Source organism: Ovis aries, chromosome 23, assembly GCF_016772045.2.
Source record: "Ovis aries strain OAR_USU_Benz2616 breed Rambouillet chromosome 23, ARS-UI_Ramb_v3.0, whole genome shotgun sequence".
NCBI classification, from domain to species: Eukaryota; Metazoa; Chordata; class Mammalia; order Artiodactyla; family Bovidae; genus Ovis; species Ovis aries.
The window spans coordinates 55,030,853-55,049,837 of NC_056076.1; the positions used below are offsets into that span (position 1 = coordinate 55,030,853).

The 18,985-nt window shown below is 39.8% G+C and overlaps 1 protein-coding gene across 50 annotated transcripts in view; it reads right to left on the reverse strand.

The window, feature by feature from the left end:
* The window catches only part of TCF4 (transcription factor 4), a 384,383-nt gene that overhangs the window by 87,403 nt on the left and 277,995 nt on the right, over window positions 1-18,985 (reverse strand). The window contains exon 1 of one of the 50 annotated variants that reach the window (XM_027960913.3): window positions 1,533-1,788. The exons of the other annotated variants lie outside the window; for them this stretch is intronic. The gene's annotated coding sequence lies outside the window, so the exon portion shown is untranslated. Of the gene's footprint in view, window positions 1-1,532; window positions 1,789-18,985 lie in introns of those variants that run through there. 50 annotated transcript variants of the gene reach the window in all.

The window sequence follows — 18,985 nt, forward strand, 5'->3', positions numbered from 1 at the left end:
CAGTAACCACCTGTAATCTCAGGGAAACGCGGGTCGGCCAGCCAGGGCTGGGCCCAGAGAACAGGCCAAGGTGAAAGGTCGCTCCGGGTTAATACCAGGTCATAGATCAGGGGGATGAAATGAGTACAGGTGTGAGGCAGATCACAGGCCTGCGAGCAGGGACCCACCTCCCCGGTCCCAGCGCACATCCGGCCAGGAGGAGGCTGTTCCCACGACGCCACATCTGCCTTGCTCTCATCCTGCAAGGAAGATAGTGAGAAAGGAAAACCACTTCCCAATTACCAGGCAATTAGAAGAAATCTGCCCAGCTCCTTTTCCGAAGCTTTTTTTTTTTTTTGCATCCCATTGTTCTCATCGAAGGGGGGAAAAAAGAAATCCAGAAAACCTGCTGAGCTGGAGGTCCTGGCAATTGCTGGTTGAATGTAATACAGTAGGTACAAAAAAAAAGTCTCTTATTTCCACCGACATTGACAGAACTGCAAGCAGCGTAGGGCTCTTGCCTCTGCATGTATATATTTTCTTATTAACTCGATCGGGCAGAAATTTGCAGAGATTTGTTTGGATTTAGAAGTCACAACAGAATGTCAGTTTTACAAACCGAGGCTCATTCTGTGGTGAAATGTACAGCCCTGGACCCCACCAGTCACCGCACACGAGCTATTTGTTCCAATTCTCCTAGCAGCCGCTTCTGAACAAACAACTAACTTACTCTAAACACAGGCAATGGGTCTCATTTTCCTTCCTTCCGCCTATCCCATTCGATGTGATATTTTAGTCTTATAGATCTTATGAAGTTTAAATATTTTCCAGATGGGACTAGGGGACACAGAACCCTATAAACATTCTACGTTATAAAAAGGACCAACTGAATGCTTTGAAACAGAAGAGCAAGATGATAGAACCTACATCTTTTGTGAGCAGTCTCCCCTTGTAAGCCAGCCACAGCAACCATAAAGTGGGGGGCAATTATCAATTTTCTTTTTCATTCCCCCAATTCTCAACAACTGGCTGATTCACCCTCATTTAGGTCGTACCTATTTCCATCTTTTCTAATTAAAACACCCCCCACCCCAAAGATGATTTAAACTCCATTTACAATTCCATGCATCTCCATGGTAAGAAAGAAAACCCTGGTTGTAGCCCAGTGATAAATGCCACTGTCCCAGAGGGAAAATACATCAGGCCGACCAATCCCATCCGTTTGCCCAGATTCTCAACAGACCTCTCCTCCTCCAAGAGTGACCACGGAAACCCTCAACACGGTGGTGTTCGCCAAGGACCCTCAGCCTAGAGGCAACCTAGGATCATTCGTGATGCCACTCAGCACCGATCCAAGAGCAAAGGCAGAGAATCAACGAAGGGCAGGAAGGGAACGGGGCTGCAGATGAAAACGAAAGCTCTGGTGAGTGGCAGGGGGAGAAAGGAGCAGCGCAAAGCAAATGGGGGACATACAAGCCAGAGCAGCAGAGTGGGGCTCAGCAGTGTCCAATCAGGCAGGCTCGGGAGACCCGCTGGGGAGACTCTGACCTTACCTCTGCCTTCCCTTGGAGGTCCCGTCAACATAACCCTGTATCTGAGCATCTGCCTTGTTTAAATTTCATCCTGTGGTGTTGTTTGCTGATTGGTCAGACATGGCTGACAGCATCAGAAGTGCGATCTGACAGACCAGGAGCAAGCAGGACCACAGCACAGAGTTCCTAACGGGAGGGAGAGAGGGAACTTCATGCTGGATACAGGAGAGTCAGGCCCGCAGACATCTGCTGCGAGGCCTGGGGCTCGCCTCGGGGTGGGAGGGCCCAGGGGGAGGCTGGGGGGAGGGCAGGGAGCAGGGGAGGTGGGCCCGCCACGCCACCCGGACGACCAAGCGCCAGGCTTCCCCTCGGCTGGGGCTGCATCTGGACCCCGTTCAGCAGCCTCCCCCGGCCACTCCCAGTTCCTGTCACCTCCAGGGAATATAGCAGGCTGCTCGCCCTGGAAGCCTGCTTTCCAGAATAGAAGTGGGGGGGGTTCCTGGTTTGGGGTAGGGGAGCTGTCCATTCCTGTATGTATTTTTCAACATGTGTGACATCTTTCAAAGGACACGGAAGGTCCTCGGGAGAGGCAGGCTAACCAGAGCATTTCACCTAGATGACTGCTGTGCAGAGGGAGGGGCGCCCATGGAATGGGGTCCCGTGAGGACAGGGAGAGTCAGAGGCTGAAGGTGCCTGGGAAGGACAAGTGAAATTACTGCTGGAGAAAGACGTAACAGAGAGAAAAGAAGGAAAACAGCTTGAAAATGGGACAGGAGAGAGGAAGGACGGGAAGGACATCTCACCCCCCCGCACACCCAGCCCGGGTCAGGAAGGACAGCTCTTCCCTGTGAGCCAAGTACCTTTTTCTTTCCAGGCCAGCAGGAGGTGCTGAAACAGTGGTGAGCCACACAGATTGCCCTCTACTCTGCCCAACTTCTAGTAGACAGACCGACAGACACATACACACAGAGCCCTGAACCAGTAAGTCTACAAACCAACAAGGACAAGTGAATTTACCTGCAGCAAATCTAGGACCATTCCCCCTCATCAATATGGATATGTAGGGTTTTTACCTTTAATTAAGGATCAATCTTTAACACTGGCCTTCCTCTCACCATTACTCAGAATCATGACTATACAACTTGGGGGAGAAAAGTAAGTAGAATTTCAAAATCCAAGTAGAATTCCCCAATGCTCAACAAAAAAACATTACATGCAAATTTCCTCTTTCTTAGTATTATTTGTTAGCAGAATTTGGGGCAAGTATTATGCTTTCAATAATATTTATAGAAGAAGAAAAGATAAAAGGTAAAGTGAGGTATGCCAGAATGATTTTAAAAAGAGATGGATAAAAGAGACAGGGAATCAGAGTAAAACAAGGCTGGAGCGATTAGCTTATTAAAACCAACCAATTATGTGGACAAAAACAGGAATAAGATGCTTTGGCTGAGGAGGAAGGTTAATGCAATCAAGACTTGATGAATATTAATCCTTGAGTAACACCACCCCTGATCTAACATCCATTTGGAATAGTAAAATGGCAGAACAGGGTAAAATAAATCCATCTGGTTTAAAACTGAAGAAAGATTTGAATCACCATGATCTTCACCTCCAAAAAAGACGGAAAAATCTCATTCCTTCCCTTCATTTTGAAAACATAATTATGATAGAACTCATTTTTGAAATCAAGCTAGAAAGACACAGTGCTGAAATCTGAAGAGGTGAGACAAGGAAACCAGCATACAGGAACTGTAGAGAAAAATGAGAGCAACAGGCAGAAAAAGAAACGAATGCAAGGAAAACCAGAGGGCCGATATGAATGGGAGTTCTGGACAGAAGCAGCCCAGGGAGAAAGAAGTGGCCAAGGGACCTGGATTTCATTCCCAGAAGACAAATGAATGAAACGTACTAGGCAGGGGCACAGAAACAACTGCACAAGAGAAGACATCAATCAAAGCACAGGAATGCGATATGAGGGCAAAAGGGATAAATATCACAACACAAAAGATCAAGTGAAAACAGGAAAACAACGCAGTTTGCTTGAAGCATAAAGGACTTCAGGATTCACTGAATTACGAACACAATGTTGCTGGGGGTATTCCATTTAAAACACCATCACAGGCTGAGAAGACGATGTGAAAAAAGTACCATGCCTTGTTAGAATCCGCTTTCTAACCTTAAAACATTTCCCTAACTTCCAGGATCTATTTGCAACGCATGAGACAACAATAAAAATATGACACAAGGACCTCCCTTTCCCCACAGTATCGTGTCTCACGGATGAACCTACACAGTGCAAACGACCACTTTGTGACACTTTTCATATCTATGGTATGCAAGCTACCTGTTCTCTTAAAGGAATATTAATGCAAGCACCTTGCCCAAACCAACAGAAATCTGACACTCTTCATTCAAAATGCTGAAGTTACCCTGGTATCTAGGAACCAGATTATTTCAAAGATCAGTCAAGAAAATGTCACTGGAGGAGATGGCATTTCCAGTGGGAGTCCTGAGAATTTCAGCAGCTTTTCAAGCTCCTGGCCTCATTTTTTTTTTTTTTTTAAACTCAGAAGAGGCTCAAGCGGGTTTCCCTGATAAACTAATAATTGCATATTTGGGGGAGAAGTCTACTGCTCTGTAAGTCAGATGACAGCCCCTATCAGGTGCAGAGACACAATAAAAACAATACGGCAAGAAAATGTTTGCTTTCTATGTCAACTGCGGTGTCAGTACCCATTAATAAACCTATCTGCTAAATCTACTCTTATTCATGTGGGACATCACCGATTTAAAGTAAAATAAATTATCTTTAATTAAATGGAATTGTCCTTTTCCTCCCGCTATCATCCCCAATTATTACATTCTAATCAGCCCTTTAGGGAGAGAGCACAAGAGAGGGCTGAAAGGCACAAGGACTCAAAACAATTTCTCTTTCTGTCAAGTGATGAAATTTTTATCTTAATTATTGGTTATAACTATAATTTGGGGATATAAATAATGGGAACTATAAAAATTTTGTCATTTATGGGGAAAAAGATGACATGGCCACTTCTAAAACTTCCTTGTACTTTTCTCCTCTGTGAGAACCTCAGAACTTAAAAGAAGCCATTCCAGACTGCTCAAGTGCTCTATTTAAACCTAATCTATTCCTTTTATTTCCAACACAAAAGTGCCAGTTTTAATTAATACTTTAAAATACATAGCACTAATGGAATGCCAGCTCTGTTATTTTTAGGCTCTGGGATTACGGAATGGTATCGATTTATGTTTCCACTGGAACAGCACAGGCGCGTTAAACATGAAGACGTGCGTGTGTGCTAAGTTGCTTCAGTCGTGTTGACTCTGCGACCCTATGGACTGCAGCCTGCCCGAGAGGCTGATCTACTTACAAATATTTAGTGATTCTCTCCTGTCCCAACTCCTGGCTCCCCCACATCCCTCTTTTCTCTTTATAAAAATTGCACCCAAATTCTAAGAAAAGCAACTCGTGTTTCAACCTAGCAATCAGTAGGAAATACCACACCACCAGTTCTCATTGATAACAACAGGCCCCGGCAAAGAAATGGTAAATCAACAGGTAAGTGACAAAAAGTATCTGATTCTCCACTCCAAAGGCAAAGAGAGGCAATACTCTCCCGCAGGAAATAAAGACTAAGTTTAGGTCAAATCTCTGCATATATGTTGTAATGGTGCCTGAACCATCTTCCTCCCAAGTCACAGCTTGATTTTTGTTTGTTGTTTGTTTCACCGTGGACTCTGTGAGGACCGGGAGCTTTCTTTTAGTCCTCTTCATGATGACAAAATTAACCACCAAAATTGGGAAATTTATCTTCTGTCTAGAATAAAGAGGTGGGGGTACTGACTGTTTTCTGACTACTTAGTGTTACTTTTAAAAATGTATTTTTTTCAGGGTGTAGTACTGTTTTCATTTAGCATGCCTTTGAATTGCCGCCTACAGAAGTAAAAAAAGAAACCACAGCTATACAAGCCTGCTGACTTTCTTATAAAAGAACCAGTTTTAAACTTGTTTATACTACTGATTCCAAATGAATTCAAGATGGTGGCTAGTTAAAGAAAGAGAACTCATGCCAGGGAGTTTGATCAAAGAACTTCAATTCAGCAATGTTCAGTTTTAATTGACCACTAATTAAGCTACATTAGTCCAAGAAAGGTCTGTATCACTTTGAGTAATAAAGAAAAGAATTAATTTAACCCTGTGTCAGTCAGCTTTAGTAAATTCATCTGAAAGCAACTTCTCAAACGACAAGCATGAAAGAGGAGTTTAGTGTTAAATGCCAAAAGTGGTCTACAGAATTCAGAGAGGACCAGAGATTCAGTTTTCGACTGCATTTGTTACTTCGAGAGTGATGTCACCTTGCAGGTATAATTATCTTCATTACAGATACAAAGATGTCAGCTCCACTCCCTGGGTTGCAAAGGGTTGCTTTAAAATTGGATTCAAAACATGGCATCATACCAGCCACAGTTTTAACTTTCCTGTATTCTAGACAAAAATAGAGTGGATTTGCAAAATCATGAGAATTTTCAAAGGCTTGGAACTCTCCTTCTGGGAAAAGTGAGTTGAAGACTAGGGAGGAAAAAAAAAACAACTGCCATAACACCACCAAAAAAGCTCATTATAATTAGGGACCACAAGCCATGGCAATATGACAGCAGCATTGAAACGTCCATGTGTTAAAATAGTTCGTTTCTGAAAATCCAGTTGCAAAATTTTTATTTTTCCCACATATTGCCTATCACAAAATTTTATGCCTACCATTCTGAATTTTTATAAAAATCTCAGGAAGGAAAATAATAATAATAAAACTGCAAAAAACCCATTTTAGGGGTGAACATCAAAATGTAAGACACTACTTTAAAACTTGGTGTTTATGACTTTTAAAGTCCTTCCCATTAACTCAGAGGTGAATTCCCTATGGTCTTATGGCAAATATATATACAAAAAAACAAAGTATGCTTACATTTTAAAAATAAACCCAAATGTCAGTGGTACTCTGGCTTCTATTTTACAGTAACAACCCCCATCTTCTATGGATGTAAGAATAGCACTGGATGCCATAAGGGCCAAACATTCTTGAAGAGGAATATCCTGTGGCCTCAACACACATTATATTTTGTCTTAATGATTTTGGCAACCAACGACTGCATTTTCTACAATAGAATTTAATGAATAACATTTTTTTCTACATTCTGCCAATACTCATTAAAATGCACTTGTTTGTGAAATGCAATAGCTAGCTATATGAAACCAAAATATTAATGCAAATTGGAATTTCTAAGTTTAAAGCCATATTTGCATAACAGGAACTAAACATGGTACAAGCTGAAAGAGTGCACAGAACACAAATGTCTCTCAATACCACAATTATTACCAAGAGGAATGATGGCTTGTGTAGACCATTAGAAGTTCAAGGACAAAGCATGAGCCAGGACACGCCACTATATAGGCTCCTGGTGCTTCCAACAAGACGAGGATGGGACAATCTGCAGTCATCTCATCTATGAATATAGGACAGGTGTAAGTCACAAACCCCCATTCCCTGTGCTTAATAACACCCTAGGGCTAGCCCACTATTATACATGGACATAACCGAAGAGTATTCCAAACAATTCTGAATGTGCTCACTGAATGAAGGTGGTCATCCTACCACCAACACTCACATTTCTCCAACTTAATGACGCAAAGGAATGAAAAGAGACATTTTCATTCATTCATTCATTCTACCAAAAATATCCTACTGGGCGATGGTGGGTTGGAGGAATCTTAAGAAACACAACATTCAATGAAAGTTTTCAATACATACTGGTTTGTTCAAGAAATATTATTTAAGCAGCCCACATGTTAATCTTTGAACCTGCCCTATCTAAATGACTGAAAGTCTGTCTGGAAGATACGAAGACTTCAAAACCATGAAATCAAGTTAGGGACTAAATGAGTGTTAAGGGATGAGACGTGCAGACTTTTTCATTTATTATGAAGATGTATTTGGATTATATGAATACATACACATGATTATTTTTCTTTCAATAAAATTCGACTTTGTACTAGAATAGCCAGAGCCAAGGTCTGAGTTCTCTAAATTCTGCAAAGGCCAGCTCTCAGGCAACATGCTTCCTAAGAGTCTTGCCTAACCATATATACAGGCATAGGCATGTCTGATGCATGGGTGGCTCATTCATTTGGCCATGTAAACATTTCTTGGTTGTTCACAATATGGTAACAAGTGTATAAAGATGCATTAAGACACGGTCCCTCTCATGGAGAACCTCTTATTCAGAGAAGGGTGATTCGAGGTCCGACTGTGTGCAGACAGACAAAGGGCAGTATCCTTTAAAAAGCTTCTTTACATTAAGCTTTAAATTTATTTTTTAAATTTATTTTAAACTTTTTATTTTGTATTGGGATACAGACGATTAATAAACAACATTGCGACAGTTTCAGATAAACAGTGAAGGGACTCAGCCATACATATACAAGTAACCATTCTCCCCGAACTCCCCTCTCTTCTAGGCTGCCATATAGCATTAGGCCGAGTTCCATGTGCTTTATCGTAGGTCCTTGCTGGTTATCCATTTTAAATATAAAACTTTAAATAAAAAAAATAAAAAGAACACAGATGATATGCACATTCACTAAAATGTTAGGTAGCACTAAAAGATCCATTCTTAACTTCAGATGTGTGCTGAACATAAAGCTATGAAAACTCATAAACACACTGAAATACACCGCCAAGGCGCCTCTCATTCTGTTATAATCCATGCGATCTTGAGCAAGTGAGTTAATCCTGTAACACTATCATTTCCCAGACCAGCAACGTCCAACGGAACCTTCTTCAATGACGCAAACGTTCTATATCTGTGCTGTCCAAAACAACAGCCACTAACCACCACATGCGACTTCTGAGCACATGAAATGTGACCAGTGTCACTGAGGAACTGACTTTTCTACCCAGACTGCAAAATGGGTTAACAACATTTGGACCATTTAGGTTACTGAGATGCAGGAAGGATTAAATTGGAAGGTGTTTGAGAAAGCAATCAGAAAGAACCGAAGCTTGCATGTGTGCTTTATTAAATATTAATTATCCCTACAATGAAGTATTTACTGAAAGCTTTATTTCAGCTGTAAACCACTTTTCTAGTAATTACAGAAATTCACAGTAAGACTGATTTTTAGACTCCATACATATGCGACAAATTCCACAAAAGCAGGCTCTCTGAATAACATTCCAAAAACAATGCATAAGCAAGTTGCAATTCTAAGTATATTCAGAGAGTGAAACTTGAGCAGAAGAGTGTTATTGAGAGTCCAACACAGATAATCGATGATTGATCAAAAGTAAAAGCAAGATCCATGCTTTTTCAAAAAGCTCTAACTTAAAGCAAATTTGCAATTTAAGAAATTACTATCTCCCAGAAACACCCAAATCAGTGAAATGATCATCAAAAATGCTCATCTTTATTTCTTGCCTGACATACACATAAAAATATTTACACATTTTCTTTTCCGCTGTTCACTTTGAACACAGTCAACTCTATGCAATAAAAAGTAGAAACCCCACCAAAATTAATGTAAACTTGGGGCCATCTCATAAAACCGCTTCAGTTCTGACAGACACAGTAAAACCCAAAGGCATCAATGTGATTTTACAGAACTGTGCTGCACCGAGCTAGTTAGGGAACGGGAAGGTTCTCAGTGCAGAGTCTGAGGACGCGTGTGAGGTATAATTGAAATGGAACAGCCGATGGGCTGGCCAATCGGTGGAAGCATGTTGTCGTTGTCGTTCTCTGTTGTTTTCACTAAGTTGTGTCCAACTCTTCTGCGACCCCATGGAGCCCGCCAGGCTCCTCTGTCCATGGGGTTTCCCAGGCGAGAACACTGGAGTGGGCTGCCACTTCCTTCTCCAGGGGATCTTCCCGACCCAGGGATTGAACCCAAGTCTCCTGCATTGGCAGGTGGATTCCTTACCACTGAGCCACCGGGGAAGCCCAACTGAGCGCATATCTTACACCAAAAACAGACTAGCAATCAGAGCTGCCACCCCGATGGCTGCCATCCCTACTTCCTGAGCCCTGGAGAGCCTTGCCCGGCATGTGGAGGAAGCTGAAGAGCAGCAGCAGTTACTGCCAGACGTGGCAGCTCTCTCCGGCACCTTGGCATTTAAGACATGAGGTGTGCTTCTGGGCTCCACAAGTTGGCACGGGTAAGACTCTGCCACCAGATACCGCCACCTTCCCCCCCAGGATGCTAGGGAAGGCAACCACGGTTTTAAAATCACTTCCAGATCACTGCCAAGAGTTATCCAACACTGATGGAAGCACAGCAGTGTCAGGAAGAGAGATCCCCAGTTGTGGGTGGAGAAAGAAGCTGTGCCATTGGGAAAGCTGAATAGGAAGTCTTTAATGTTGGTTTTCATCTTTAAACTTTCCTTGGTCCAGAGGATCTGGTTAATGAAGCAAAAATATCCTTATTCCTCAAAATACTCAACTTTATTAGTTTCTTTACGCTTATTTATTTCCTTTTTATGTTCTGCAGAAAAAAATTAATGGTAAAAATGTTTTCCTTTTGGATGATTCCAATAAACCAACGGTTATACTACGAGAGAATTCAAGGTATTTTGAAAAGTAAGATATCAATATAGATTCAGGGTATGGAGAAATGTACCTTATTGACTCAACATATCTTAACAGTTGTTTGGAAGCCATTCCAGTTGATTTGCAAATAATGTACTATATTTACAACATCGGAAATAAAATTTCGCATTTTCATGGTACATAATGAAAATGCCTGGCTAATACTGTAGCGTGTTATTCTAGAGGAGAGAGAACTGTTTGATGAGAAAAGGAAAGGAGAAGAGAAGAAAGGAAAGGAAGGAAGAAAAAAGAAAAGGAAGCCACCATCATTCATAAGGTGGTTCTCCACGCCGGGAATTAGTTACTCAGGTCCAGTAAGGCAGGACTTCTCACCCTCGGCATGAGCAGGGGCTACCCTCTGCACCACAGGGTGATGGACAGCGTCACTGGCTTCTACCCACTGAACGGCAGGCGGGCGCAAACCCTTACTCCACGCCTGCTGTGGGAACAATCACAAATTTTCCAGATACTGCCCTGTGTCCCCTGGGGGGGGGGGCGTGCCACGGTCCCCAAAGATATCTATCTGCAATCAGAGTATGTTGAATATCCACTTCCATTTTCATAAATCTTCACGGAAACAATGGTCCTCGCTAGAAGTATCTTCCTTCAGTCAAACAAGAAAATATCCACTTGTATTCCTGATCACTTCGTAAGTGACATGTTTATCTTTTGATCTTGTGGTGCTCATCAGTCGTAGCTTATTACTGGGAAACAAATAACCTATGTTCATTCTAGAACTTTTGGAACCATCTGTACTATGATTTGATTATGTGATGAGAAATGTTTATTATTTTCCACAAATGTATTCTAAACAACAATCAAAATAATACAGTGTATGTAAATTTTTGATGAATAAGCAAGTTGAGTGATAAAATAATTGGCATTGTCTATTACTGCCTAGTTATGTCATCTATCCATCTATCCACCCATCCATCCGTCCTTTCTCTGATCTGGCCATACATTTATCATCATAAAGGCTGTCATGCTTTCAATTCTGATTGAGTTACACAGGTAAAAAGCGCAGGACCAGCCAAGGAGTTTAATCTACATAGTTCCCTATTGGCAATGCATCTGAGAAGGCACGATTATCTATAAATAATTCCACATCAGGCCAGCTGTGTATTTTATACACAATATCATCCACTTCAAAATGTGAAACTATCCCAATACCTAAACTCGCCTAGGTTATTAAATAGGTGACTGATCTCCTAACACATTCAAGATTCCAACACTGAGTGTCCTGAGAAGGTCACCATCAAAATAGCTCCACCAAACACATGTGGGATGCACCATCTCTTTCCAAATCAGGTTAAAATAGACCTGTCGAGAGAGCCTGAAAAAATGTATGACAGATTCCCCAAACAAGTGCTAGCCTAGGCATAATTTGTGTCTCCTTTTTCATCTGTTTTTCTTTTCATAATTTAAAAACAATGGAGAAAAAGGATCGTAAAACCAAAACTTCCTCTATAAGGAACAACTTAGAGTGGGTTTGCATTTTTCAGTGTCATAGCTGAAAGGTGAAAAAAAAATTAAAAGTTGAGAGGTTAGGATCTCATAATGATTCATGTAAATCCTCCTTCTGGAGTTTAATTAAGTCAACTGAATCCTTAAAGGTTTTATTAGCAACTGACACTGGAAGTCGGGCCAAGAAGACCTGCTATTACATGAATTCTTTGCAAGGTAAATGCATTTACCAATTGCGCATCTATTTCGAGCAGTTTCAGCTCATTCCCTGCAAGCATGCAAGAGGCTTGCTGCACTTTGCCACCTCTGGGAAGGACGATTACCAGATTCACATCAACATATCTAATTTTACAGTTACCTTATTTAAGTTTCTAATATGGCACAGGTCTTTTTCTCAGGTGTTAATAGAAAAATCAATTTTAAGTCACAACAGCTGTGATCATTTTAAATATCACAGCTGTCATGAGTTGAAAATAACCAATTTGGGCACACACATTTCTGCTGCAAATGTAACAAACTGAAAATATGATGGAATTTTATCTTTTACTCTCTCTGAAGCTTAATGTCTAATACAATAATAGAGTAATAACTTACTTGCCTTAAAATAAAACCAGGCCCCCATTTCTCTGCTGACCTAGCCAACAGATGGCTTTGAAAAAAGACAGGAACAGCATCTTAAAGATATACTCTGATGGAACTAACTGTTGAATATGCTTAATTATGGAAATAGCATTAACTCTGGAAAGACAGAAGTTAAATAGCTGATATAAAAATTGAGAGTTCACTCATGTAAACATTTTGCTCCCTCTCAGGGGGGAGATTAAGTGGGATCCATGCTACACATTAAGTGTTATTAAAACCTAGGAATTTAAATTATTACACAGGACACAATCTAAACTCATATGAACAGTGTTGATTAGTATCTTCCAGGAGAAAATAATGGCATGTTAACCGCTTCTTTACAAACTCAAACTATCTCAGTCCAAATCTAATGTTATTACATTTCTAGGAGCATAATGACATTCTCAAACCACCTAAAAAAGAAAAAAAAAATAGAATAGGGCATTATTTATTGCACTGGTCTCAGAAAGTCTAGGTTTCTCTCTGTGAAGTTAACTGTGGACAATGAACACCCCAAAAATTCTAGAATCATATTCACCAACAATCATTGACACCTATGCTCAGATGTTTGAAAAATGATTCTGCATGATGAAGATGAGGAGGAAATAAACTAAAGAAAAAACACACAATTCAAACCAAACTACTGACAATGGTTTGAAACACTGACTCAAGGTCTACCAAGCTCCTGGCCAATACATAACAAGAAAAGAAAATTCTCAAGGCTTTTCAGCTCAGATCTGCAACTCTACCTAAATTAATTTGATATGTCCCTCTTCTTCCCTTCTTTTCCCTTACATATTCTCAAGGCAGAGACGAAAAGTTGGCGCTACTTATAAACAGGGCTTCCCAGGTGGCTCAGAAGGTAAAGAATCTGCCTGCAGTGTGGGAGACCTGGGTTCGATCCCTGGGTTGGGAGGAGGGCATGGCAACCCACTTCAGTATTCTTGCCTGGAGAATCCCCATGGACAGAGAGGCCTGGCAGGCTACAGTCCACGGGGTCACAAAGAGTTGGACAGGACTTAGCGACTAAACACACACTTAGACAACATCTACTAAAAAGCTGATATACCGCACCCCCACCCTCCGCCATTCTGCTTAGGGAGGCTTGGTGCAGTCAGTACAGAAGAGCTCGACCATCCCCTATTATTTACATATTAATTTCAAAGCTACATGAAAAACACTGCAGTCTTTTAATCACATCAACTCGCAAAAAGGCACTACAAAGTGAAACTACACTTGTTAAACATTTATCCCAACCCCCACGTCACACAAAGGAGGCCTAAGAAAACAGCATCCATCCGGCTCCTGTGTGCGAAGACTCCACTTCTGAATTGTAATAACAGGTGCAGAAATAATAATGTGCTGGGCAATCAACTTTTTTTCCTCTGATTTGTCAGTTTAGCTTAATAATGCCATCAAGAATGTAAACATTTCTGCAATTTATATTTAAAAGTCAATAAAATAATGGGGTACAGAATTTATCCTTTTTAATTTTTTAAGTAATACATTTGATTATTTTAATCACGTCAGTACTTAACTGGATGGGGTTTAAATATGCATGTAACATCAATTTAATTTGTTTTATTTGTGAGAAAAGCTATTGAGTAATACAGCACCATTCTCCTTAAAAAAAAAAAAAAAAAAAAAAGAGAGAGAAAAAGAAGTGCACCCATCGTGGGGAAAAGGGAGTGTAGACACTCCACTGCTTGCTTCCTTTCTTGGAGATGAGATTCCAGGACCCTCCAAATGTCTTTCATTATGAGCATTAACAAATGGTACCCAAAGAGGTGAGAACCCAAGACGAAGGTGACAAAAACAGGGAGTGTTTCCATCCTGTGGATAAACTTTCTTGAGGCTACAGTAACAGGACTGTGGTTGGTAAATGCATCAACTATTTTAAAAATGGTGTGAGAGTTTTTTTTTTCCCCCAACATAGCAATTCCCCCTTGAATAGGATCATTATCGGTGCAGTCATTCAGAACTCTATAATTCTCACCCTTAGGTTTGTGGAGGTGAAAGACCCAAGTCAAATGTCAGCCTCTCCTCTTAATATCCGCTATTCATTTTCAGGTCAGCTACAATGGAAGCAGCTGGAATCCAACTCTCCCCACTTGCTCCTACCAGTTACCTCAATGTGCCCTCTCTACAGAGGAGTGTAATTTGGTCTCCAGGAAAGCACAGCTCTGGGTCCCTGGAGGGTGCCAAAGCCTGCATTTTTTCGGTGGAGTCTGAAATTAGAACATCATCTACACTCCTCCCACCCCTGACTTCTCAGGTGTTTGCAGCCCATTCTTCATCCCCATTTGGGGGTGGGCCGCCTTTAAACAGGATACTCTCCCAAATAAAATGTTATAGGCATGGTGTCCCTTTCAAGTTACTCTTGAATGAAATGTCCCGATTAACACATGCAGCTTTCTTGAAGAAATAAGGAAGAAGAATTTGAAGACAACTCAGTATGGACTTGAGGCAACATGGAATGGAAAGACCCAAATATCAGCAACGTGAATGTTAAAAATTCTAATCAGAATATGGTACTGTGACATAAATACATCTGCTAATAAAAGGTGGTAGTTTGGAGCCTAACTCCTAAATCTTCAGCACTGCAGAAAGGAAAGTCTCGAAAAGTTGAAATGCAGTCACACCTAATTCTCAAACCATTTTCAAGCCCCAAACCTCAAGAACAGTTCTTCAGAAGAATAAATCTGTTTTGCTGAATAAAATGCAATAGTATCTGTATGCGTAAGATGATTCAGTAAATGTGCCAAATAGTTTATTACAGATGCTAAAACGTTCAAAAGCCTCCAACGAGTGAAGTTTTCTGAAAATTCCACGAATAGCTTTTCAGCAGATCATTTCATACTTCAAAATATAATTATTTCATACAAGTAGCTCTTTCCGCTTTGTAACTATTCCTCTGTGTTTCCTGATATACAGATACTTGCTTTTTTTAAGGACTATGATGACTTCCTGAATAGATTATAAACATTTTATAAATACACAGAGTTCCAAATCTTATTGTTGTAATCAATAAACTTTATCACATATAACTTTACCCTATGTCACTTGAGAGTTATATTTGAAGTACTAATGGCTAATTTAAATCTCCAAAACATATGAACTCTGAAAGACTTAAGTCTAAAGTTATTGACTGTGAAAAATTAGCTCTTTTGTAACACTGGTGATACTAGAGGAAAAAGGGGAAAGAGCCTGGTGGTCCTCTGCATGTCTGTCCTGAGAGTCTCAGTTACAAGTATTTGTTTGATATACAGAGCAAATATTTCCTTCCTGCATTTCTTTTAGGATAAGAGTAAAACCTGAATCCTAACAACTATTAAGACTGTCACCACCTATCTATATATCTTCATGGGATTAGACATTAAGATTTTTTTAAAATGAATCTCCTGATGGCAGGTTGCTGACCGTATATACAGTCTGCACAGTGATTCTAAAGAAATGACACAGAAGCATTTTTTTTTTTCCCCTCAGTGGCATCACAGTGACAGAAGTTGCAGGTGGGCTTAAAAACACTCACATAACATTGAGAAAAATGAAACAGGACAACATCTAAAATCAAGCTCTGCTAAAAGCCATTTACAAAATAAGTTACAAGGAAGAAATCACATTCTCAAGCCTCTGTAGTGGTACTGCAATCTCAGGCAACAACAACAACAACAACAACAACAACAATAATAATAACGAAGCACAACAAAACACAAATAGGGAGTGTAATGCAAAGCACACTGAGAGTGGACCAGGACACACACAATTCTTCAGCACGGTTCCCTGCAGATCAGTTGGAAAGGTATTCACAGGCTGCAACAGCTATCAGCCCGCTCCTGGCCACATTTCTCCCTAAGCCCTCTCCTCTGTGTTCCACTGGCCTTCCTCCTCATCCTCCTTGAAGCAATGCCATCACCTGGCGCTCCAAGGATGCTTAGCAATTAGCAACATGACATTCAAAATGCTCAAACCCACCAGAAATTAGAGATTAAATAAAATTAACCAAATATGTAACTGGTTCATCTTTTCTAAGAAATTAGCCCCAGAGTAATGTTCAAACTGGCATCTGTGAATCTCACACAGCGATTTTTTGGAAATTTAATCAGAGGCAGAAGAACAAGATGTAGACACAATATCAATATTATGCGTCTGGTGAAATTTTTTTTTTTTTTACCAACTTAAACCTATAGAACAAAATCAACACAATTTTCTCATAAGCAATCAGGCACAGAAGGAAAAAAAGAAAGAAAAACTTCATTGTTATTTTAAAATGAGTAAATTAAAATGCTTTATATTGTCAACCATCCTCCAAAATATGCTCACTTAAGGAAGTTTTTCTGCATACTTTTTTCTCTTTGATATGTCCTGTTTTCTTGAATCAGTGGGGAATTGAAAAATTATTTTAGTTTGAACTTAAGCAAATTTTTGCTCTGTAATAGTAGCTAAACAATCATTTTTAAAAGTAATGCACTTATACCAACTAGTTTCATTTATAATCATGGTTCTGAAAATAGTAAGTCTATGAAATAGCTTCCAAAAATATTAAATGGAATTTACATAGTCGATATACTACTAAAAACTTTAAAACCTAGTTCCTGCCTGCATGAGGCTACTGGGACCAACTGTGAGGTTTACCAAGAAAGGGAGATATGTAAAATGCACTGGAAAATATTATTACTGGTGCTATTTAAATATTAAGCTTCCTATGTTAGCACTTCCTGTGGTACCTGAATAAAAAAAAGAGCTAAACACTTCATATCCTGATTTTTAGCTTCAAACAATTTTAGGTGGCTGAGATTTTGACTTATTCAGAGAAAAACTCTCCTAAGAACATATTCTCAACTGAGAGATTTGGGAATTAAAATGTTTCTTTTTTTCCATCTTAGCGAGGAATCATGAAATTATTTTATTTTTTGGCCTCGATATCAGAAAAAAAAGAACATCCATCTTCCTCTCTCAACTTTATGGAGTTTAAAAGCTACATCCTATGACCAACAGTCAGAATATAAAGCTCATTACCATTTACTTCCTGAGATTTGATGACTTGACAAATAACTATTTCAAAACAACTAGTTTGAAACATGGTTTGAAGCTTGTTAGTATAAAGCGAAAAGAGCAATTACAATAATTATAGGTTTCTCTATACCGTTTAACACATGCACACGCTGGCGAGAGCTGATGATGCGATCTTAAATTACCATTAGGAGGAAATTTCGCCACTTTTGTTTTCAATTTCATTTGCCATAATTTTATCTTTGTGGAACGGCTTTATTTTTAGATAGGTGGAATCTGACCAAATACTTACTTATTAAAATTCTTATTCAATGAATAAGAATATGTAAGCAGTTATAAAAATCCAAATGTAGGTGGACCAGGTAACATCTGATACTGCTGTCCACGGAGACAGACACAGTGGAATAATCTGATAGATGCTTACGCTCAGAGCTCTTAAAAGAAACTACCGATTTTCTCTGCAAAAATCCTTGCTCCCATAGTTAGGTAGTAGTGCTTTCAAATTTTTTATTTAGCAGAGAATGGAATTCATTTGTATTGAAACCCCTCATCCACAGAGAAAAGAAATCACACAATTTCATGTTGGTCAAAGTCATTAAACTCTCACCTGAGGAGGAGTTAATCTTTTTTTTAAAAATATTACACTCTAGTTTATATTCAAGATTTAGCCTTTGATAGCTCTAGGGCTATGATTTTTTTTTGGTAGGTTTTGACTTCCAAAGTCCACAGTTCAGGACAGGTTCAATATTTTACAGAAAGAAGGAAATAATATGTTGTGGGGTTACGGTCATAGAAACACTTCATAACTTAAGGTAATAGAAAATCCACATTTTTCTTTGTTTGTTCTAAAATATCACTGATTATACTACTTCCCTTGCTGGAGAGTTAGAGGAAAACTGATTTTGCAAACCCTATACGTAGTTGCCAGTTCAAAACAGAAGAAATCAGAACTGCTGTAATGCTTAATTGTACTCTTTCCACAACCTAAAATCACAGTGTTTGGAATGATTTTACATTTTTCTTCTTTTGTTTATTCACAGGGAAAACCTGCTTCCTCTGGCCTCTCTCAGTTCAGAGAGTTCAAACTGAATTTAAACAAGTAATTGACTTGTCACTGGGAAAAAAAAGAAGGAATTCAGTGCTGTGCAGTCTTCAGCGGGAAGCTTGTGGAACAAATAGCTGATCACACTTAACTCCAACCATTTAGGTTAAAACACACGTTGGTCACCAGAGCACATCCCCACAAAAATGCATGGATACGCAAACCCCAAACAACAAACGAAACTCAAGAAATGTAGTCTTTTCGATAGGCATTTTGAACAATTAACGCATGGCATACACAATCTCCACAAGATGTCTGGCACCAAATCAAAAGCCGCTGAATGCAGAATTAGAGCCAGTACAATACACACTGTAGAATAAACAAAAATCTGCTTCTCCAGCGTATGCATGAGGTAATTTTGAAAAATGGTATAGAACTGGCTCCATCCAAGAAGACATACAACTGGACCTTGTTGCCTGTTTCTTAAAGCTAAAACGAAGAACTGGTAAGCATCCGTGGTTTCAGATGCTTTCTCCTGTTGTTCCAAATGGCTATTTTTTTCTAACTATAATGTATGTACAATTTGCCTCTTTCTAGTGTTTGAATCAATAGAGATACACATCACCAGATTTGTTTTTAATAAGAGCCTTAAAACAGTGCCTATAAATACATTTCCTGT